The sequence below is a fragment of the Scyliorhinus canicula genome, chromosome 6 (genome assembly GCF_902713615.1).
Source record: "Scyliorhinus canicula chromosome 6, sScyCan1.1, whole genome shotgun sequence".
Lineage (NCBI taxonomy): Eukaryota > Metazoa > Chordata > Chondrichthyes > Carcharhiniformes > Scyliorhinidae > Scyliorhinus > Scyliorhinus canicula.
The window spans coordinates 187,986,848-187,994,942 of NC_052151.1; positions in this window are offsets into that span (position 1 = coordinate 187,986,848).

Consider the following 8,095-nt stretch of genomic DNA (forward strand, 5'->3'; position numbering starts at 1 on the left):
CCAGCCTGTCACCCGTTGAACTCTCGATGAACTGCAGGCTGGCTCTGGACACGGTTATTTATACAGCAGTCAAGGGGGAGGAGTTGTGGGCGGAGCTAAGGGTGGAGCAAACTCCTGAGCATTCCCAGAGCTACTCCCCCCTAGTGGTCGGATAGCGGTACTGCGCTTACAATGGTATTGGTAAATACAGTGTGAATTACTGCGTTACATTCACCACAGTGACAATAAAGATCATTATTATTATTCTAATCCTTGTGTCACAGCCTGAGACCCCATTCAAGGTTGAACACTTTGGCGGTGATTCAACCAGAAGAAAACAGTGTGGTTTCGGGCTCGTTGAGCAGGCTGGTTCTCGGCACCTGCAGCGCTAAGATAGATCCTGGTACCCAACGACACTTTGCCCTTTCTTTTGACCTCGGTGAGTAACGCCCTGTCGGGGCCGCACTTGCATAATTTCCTGGATTGGCAAGCTCAACTCACTAGTGCAGGAGGAGATGATTCGTGAATTGGGCCACCATTTTGAAATGTTTTTACCGCCTCAGTGACCCTATCACCCCCCCCCCCCCCCCCCCCCAACCCCCATTTCTTCCAACTCACCTCTTCTGGGGTCCTCGAGCCCCTCCTCACCCCACCTCTTATGGGCAAGCCACCCCGGGCCCGACCTCTGGCATGGGCTACCTGTCACCCCAGCATTGCCCCTGCCAGCCTGGCAGTGCCATGGTGCCTGGGTGCTAGTGGGAGTGCAGGTTGCCACCCTTCCCAATGTCCAACCACCTGAGGGTCTTTAATGGCCTAGGAGATCGCCCCCCACCCCCTAGGTGCCCAATGCCCGGCCCATATGTGTGGAAGCCAGTGTAATGATATGTAAATTGACTGGGGTGTAAAGAATTAACAAGTTAACAATAATGCTTCTTACCATTAGCGGGAACCACAGAACAGTCATATTTATTATCTGACTTTGGGGACTCTGGGATTAGATGATTAGAAGTTAAGAGTTAGGAGAGAGCTGGGAGAGGGTCAGGCATAGAGAGCAGTTGTATACTTGAGAGTTCTGTAAGTTACAGATGGCACAGTTTTCTATAATAACCTTCTATTTTAGGAATGTGAACAAATCTTAGTAGTGTAATACATTTACATCACACATTTATTTGTTCGTTAACAAAGCTTTGTGTTCTTTATTCAACACTACGCATCTGAGCCATCCAGATAAAGCAGAATAGAGAACATAACAACCAGAGCTAAACAGCGCTCTGGCAAGGTCTCCCAAGCACAGCCATTAGGTCCCGGGTGCCAGGAGACTCCGGCACGGACATATTCCGATGAGCCCTAATGGCGAGGGTGAGATCCAGATCACGATATCTCGCGAGGTCCGGTTGAATCTCGCGAGATGTCTCGAGCGTTGCGACTCTAGCGAGAAACCTCTCGCGAGAAACGGTGGCCACGTCCCGTCACCAAGTCAGGTGCGATGGGGCCTGTCATGGGAATGTCACTTTAAGAAATGTTTGTCTGCTTAAGTGGCTGAAGTGATGTCAGAGTGTAGGTGGAGCTGAGCTCTGGCTCTGTCTTTTTTGTTTTGCTTTGAGGAAAGGTTTTACTGTTGGAGCTGAAGCCAGCCAAAGAAGGTGTAATTTCGATCTCTCTGCCATCTAAAGACTAACTCCAGATCATTTGGTGAATTCAGAGTGATAACTGCTTTCAGTAGAGAATTTAAACCTGATGTGCTCCTGTAAAATGGGTTTTTTGCCTTATGGATGTTAAAAGAATAGTTTAAGGATTACTTAGAGTGTTGCATTATTTAGGGGGGTGTATTTGAATTGATGGGTGCTAAGATGTTCACTGTATGTTTTAAAAAGGTTAACTGAGTTCATAGAATAAACATTGTTTTGCTTTAAAAATTACTTTTAAATTTCTGCTGCACCACATAACAGGCCGGTAAATCAATCCTTTCACACAATCTCTCCAATGTCAGCCATTAGAGTCAAGGTTCAGCACGTTCACCTTTGAAGTTAAGGGTTCAGGCCTCATTCAAGAGATCGGAGCCTCTCATCAAGGTCAGCGCCCCCACTGCAGGACTGAGGAACTGCAGCACTGTTGTCGGTGGAGTCATTCGAATGAGGCATTAACTTAAGACCCTGTATTTGCCCTCCGTAAGAGGCGCAGATCTATTTCACCAATGAGCAGCATTCCCTCTGGTGACCCGGATTGACATCTATTTCTCAGCCAATCTGATCAGCCATGATCCTATTGACTAGCGGAGCTGGTTTCAGGGCTTGAGAAGCCTACTCCTGCTCCTAATGTATCGGGTTGTACTAAAACAGATCGTTTAATCATGATCATATCATTGTTTGTGGGACCTTGTTGTTGCACAAATTGGCTGCTGTATTTCCTACATTACAACAGTGACTACACTTCAATGATTGTAAAGTGTTTTGGACACTGTGAAAGCCACTACATTAATTTTTTCCTTTTGCCTGTTTTTAATCACTCCCAGCACCAGTTACCAGCACCGAGCATGTTAGATATATCTATATTACCAGTCTTCAGTATTACTAACACAGGTGACCATCCGACTGAGTCAATCCACCAAGACTGAGAATCCACAATGTCATCATTGAATCCCTACCATGTAGTAGGAGGCCATTCGGCCCATTGAGTCTGCACCAAACCTCTGAAAGAGCACTTCAACCAAGCTCACTTCCTCGCCCTATCCCATTAACCTCTTAGTATAACCTATACATCTTTTCAGACACTAACGGCAATTTAGCATAGCCTGTCCACCTAACCTGCACATCTTTGGACTGCGGGAGGAAACCGGAGCACCCGGAGGAAACCCACGCAGTCACAGGGAGAATGTGCAAACTCCACACTGTGACCCTAGGTTGGAATTGAGCCCGAGGTTCCTGGCGGTGTGAGGCAGCAGTGCTAACCACTGTGCTGCCATGACACCCTGCATAGTTTCTGGAATTCATTACGCAACCATTTTGCACTCATGACATGTGCCAGCCCCCCTTATTGGTAATGCTCCTATCTCAGAGTTCAAAACTCTTTTTATAGGTTGCCTCGATCTAACGGAACTAAAAATAAAAACAAGGGAACCGTGGACATGGAGACCCCCCTCCCTACATGGCGTCCTCAGCGGAAGCCCCCCCCCCCCCCCCCCCCCCACCACTGCTCCCGGCAGTGCCCCGGCACTGTACTCCTAGTGCCAGGGGACTGTGCCGGGGAGCTGCCAGAGGCCAGTGACTGGGCACTGGCAGAGTACTGCCCGGGCATGTCCCTCTCTTCCCTGGGGGCTGTACTTACTTGCGCGTCCCCGGCGAGTTCTCTTCACCTGGTTCATGTTGCTCCAGACTTGCTGTGAACCTCGCCAACGTGACATCACTCCGGCGAGGAGGGAATTCCGAATGTGGGGGGGGGGGGGGAAACGATACAGCAGGGAAGCACATTAATTATATTTTTGAAATGCATTTAAATGGGGTTCCCGTCATCACTTGGCTGGAGTCCCATTACATCATTAGCAGGGAACAGGGACGATCGCGTTGTGAGGTCACGACGGCTCGAAGCTCAATTTTGGCCGCGCCAGATTTTTTTGCCCCGTCACCATTTACGCCTGCTGCAAACGGGCACAAAATCCCGGCAAGTGTCTCACCCTTGACTGGCTTCCCCCCCTCATCAAGATCCCTGTCTCTCACAGCATGCAAAACATTGCTGGCACCTGTGTCAAAATGGCCAGTTATGTTTGCTGCTCTTTGACGCAACTTTATGCATGCATGCACAAGGGGCAGCACGGTGGCCTAGTTGTTAGCACAACCGCCTCACGGCGCTGAGGTCCCAGGTTCGATCCCGGCTCTGGGTCACTGTCCGTGTGGAGTTTGCACATTCTCCCCGTGTCTGCGTGGGTTTCGCCCCCACAACCCAAAAATGTGCCGAGTAGGTGGATTGGCCACGCTAAATTGCCCCTTAATTGGAAAAAATAATTGGCTAATCTAAATTTAAAAAAAAAAAATGCATGCATGCACAAAAAAAGATTCATTTTGCCCTTTTGTGCACACCGTCCCACTGCTGGCCAAATGATGACAATACTTTTTCTACAAAGGATGTGCGCGTTAATACTGCACGACCCGTCCTTGACATTGAACATCTTTTGCCTGCTTCCAGTAACCCGATAAGTGGCCTAAGCTTGCAAATTAGGTACATGAGGTCGGTGGATTGACTGAGGTCAGAAGGTCTGTGGACCAAATGTTGATTTAATGGGATGGAAACTTACAGAACTTCACCTCGTTAAGATGGCTAAAAGCCTTCAAGATTGATTCATTGCTCAGCTCTGACCAGGTTGTCAGCTAACTGCCTGATCGAACTGTCTGGTATGAGATGTGGAAACTGTTAATGAGCTGCGATGTATTCTCGATCCTGTCTTTTTATCACACAAGCTGGCTGTATTTACAGTGGCTGCGGTATGAAGTTGATGAAGGGATCAGAGCGTCGGATATACAGGATTCCTCTCATTATAATATACATAATAACACCTTAGCCTTCCAACCAGTTTTTATTTTGCAACGAAAAATATTGCAAAAATTGCATCTCTTCTTCCGTACATGCAGCGGTCTGATGAGCATGTCATACATTTCATGATGTCCCAAAGTTCTTCAAAAAGAATCACGTGTATTTATATAGCACCGTTCATGTTCCAAAGCTCTTGACAGTCAATGAGACACTTCTGACGTTCAGTCACTGTTGTCATGCAGGTAACATGGGAGCCAATTTTGTCCAAAGCAAGCTCCCACAAACAGCAACATGATAACGATCAGATATTCTGTTTTTGTGATGTTGATTGAGGAATAAATATTGGTCAGGACAACAGGAAGAACTCACCTGCTCTTCTTCAAAGGGGTGCGATGGGATGTTTTACTTTCACTCGAAAGGACAGACAAGGCCTCGATTTAATGTCTCGTGCAATATGTAGCGTTGCCCCAGGCTCCCTAACAGTCGTTACAGACTATAAATCAGGAAAGAATTGGTGCTTACAAGAAAGGTGCTACAATAATCGTGGGTGACTTTAATCTACACATCAATTGGACATCGAGTGAGTTCATAATGTGTATTTTGATTGGTTTCTTAGAACACAGGGCCCAACCTACAGGGGTCACTGGCACAGGCCCCATCTCCTCCCCCTCCCTCGGGATGCCCAATTGCCCCAGGCTTCTCTTTGGAACAGGGGTGGGGTCGGAGCGAGCTCCAGGGGCTCCCCTGCCAGCTGACACTACCAGTCCTGGAGGCCCGCCTTCGTTTCAATGCTCGCAGCCATGGAGCAGAGGGACTGGGGCACCTCCCTCTGGGACTGTGCCACGTCCTTCTGCGACTGGCTCAGGTCAGCCAGTGCCTGGGCAATGCCGTCGACACCCACACCCATGACCCGCTGGGCCAAGCTCTGGAGCGCCACTGCAATGTCCAGGTGGCCCTGGTGCATGGCTGCCTGTGACAGGGCCGCCCTGCCATGTGCCTAGGCCACCGCCTGCACAGAGCATACGAAGCCTTGGACACCTTGACCTCCGGCCGTGACCTTGGCCCCCAAGGCCTCCATTGTGGAGCCACCCGTTCAGTATTGACACAAATGGTCGGCACCATCTCCTGCCCCTGCAGGAGGTTGGACTCCTCCACTGCACCTGCAGGTGCTGGATGGTTGCTGACGCCCCCTCATGTAGTCACTGGCTCAGCGACTGCATCTCCAGTATTTTTGGGACCACCCTTTCCAGAGGCCCGAGACCCATCTGGATGGCAGCTAGTCTCTGGGGTTGGTCGACCCTCCAACTGCCCACCCGCTCGGGGGTTTCTACCTCCACCTTATGAATCACTACATGAGCGTGGTGCAGACCAGATAGTGCCCCAGGAGCCTCTTCAGTATAATGCCCGACCGAGGTGAGTGTCTCTGGGATGGTGGGGGGGTGTTGGAGACAGTTTTGATAGGATGTTGGTGTCGTACCCGGACTGGTGCTCCGGGCTGTCGCCGGCTGGCATTTGGGGGCACGCGTTGCTGTCTGGTCCCGCTTCATCGCACAATATGTCCTGGGGTTGTGGCAGGGGTCAGGGGAGGGGGGGGGGGGGGGCACCACAAGGGCCCACCTCGTTAGCAGGTGATCTTGCAAGACACAAGACATGATGCATGGTTGGACTGCAGAAAATGCACCCTCTGGGGGGGGGGGAGGGGAGGGGGGGGGGGTGGATACGGGTGTACTCGGTGGGAGTTGGTACGAAGGGCACAGCGCTGGACACTCACCCTGGCTGCAAATGAGGCCATGCAGCATTTAAGGCACTGCTTGCCGGTTCTCATGGTGGGGCCCACGGTGCTCACGGCCTCTGCCACCTGCATATCCAGGCCCGGTGGACGGCGGCGGGTGGCAGCCCCCTTCCCACCCCAGGGGGACAGTGTGTCCTGCCTCTCCTCCGTGGCATCCAGCAGGATCTAGAGCTCCGCATGGGAAAGATGGGGTGCCACTCTTCGGAGGCCAATATCGTGGCTGGAATGAGTGTGCGGGGAGTGATGAGTTTACACACGGCTGCAGTTTGACAGCCTCTCGACTGCCAATCCCGGCCCAGAAAATTGGACGGCATCATGCACTTGTCCCACGTGGCGCCGGCGCTAGCCCATTAATGGATACCGAATTGCCCCGGGACTGCCACCGCTTTCAGGGTCGTAGAGCACCACCGATTCTGTCCCGGCGTCAGCACTTAGTCTGTCAAACAGAGTATCCCAGCCCTTGTTATCCTGATCGAGCTGAATTACACATGATTTAAGTGATTCCTAGGCAAGGGTTACGAGGGATTCTCTAGAGAATCCCGCTCTCGGGCCGCCATTTTCAACGGGCGGCCTGATAGCGAGGTCCTGCCCTGACCTACTTCAAACAGAATTAAGTGCTTTCCAATCACCTACATTCACACTTGAGTGATTTTGAAGTGGTCAGCTGGAAATTGACAGTCTTTAACTCTGTTTGAAGTGGTTGATGTTTATAAATATTGTGGTTAGAGCACTTCAGAGTTACTCAACCATGAAAGAAGATGAATGAAGCAAGGCTGTCAGATGTATGGGGGCTTCCTGGCAGGTTTCTCTTTTCTGGCAGGTCTGTGGGGGGATCCCCTTATTCAGGGGTCTCCAAGTGGTCTCCTTATTCAGGGGTCTCCAAGTGGTCTCCTGATTTAGGTGGTCTCTATGGGAGGGAAGGTCTCGTTAAGGAGTTACCCCCTTGGTCCACCAGGAGGTCCACCGTGTCAGGGGCCTTGCTTGTCCATGTCTGTCGTAATTCTCACCCACGTGATTTCCAGCCCAGAGGGCCGGAGAACCTCGATCCCGACGTCAACGGATGGGTCAGAGCATCAAAACCAATCGGCGCCCTTCACCCATCCGTTTTCCTCACTGATGCTTCACCGGGAACTATGCTGCTGGAGGTGCAAGATGGAGAACTTCGCCCATTTTAATTGCAGATCTCATGGCAAAGAAACTTCTAGGCAAGAGTGATCATAATATGATGGACGTGTACATCCCATTTGAGAGCGAGAAATTTGGGTAATTTGTCGGCGCGGACCAATGGAAATCAAATCCACATCCGGTTTTGGACATGTTTAGAGGGGTGTTTCTCTGCTTCTGCGCCCCACTATTTAAGGGCGCTATGCCGTTTATTGTGGCCTCAGGGAGTTTCAGTCCGTCAAGGCCACACTCGCCGAGCCCAGCAGGAAAGGCCCCTCTCAGATCAGGGTGCCATTTTGTCTGGCTAGCCTGATCTTTCCTCCCCCACTTTCAGACCTCCCCCTCTCTCCCACTATTTTTGACCCGTCCAATCCCAGGTACACCCCCTCACCCGAATCCAGCTGGTAAGGCTCCCTGGGCCCGAACCCTGGCAGTGCCATCCTGGCAGAGACACTGCAGGATGGAGAAACATCGCCGAATGCTGCCATGCAGAGGGATCGGACTGTCCTTGAAAATGAATCACAAAAAGTCAGTTTGTGCAGCAAGGGAGTGAGAAGGTCAACAGAATATTGTTGATTATTTCGAAGGGGATGGAGTGTAAAAGGTTTTTCGACAACTGTGCAGATCATTGATTAA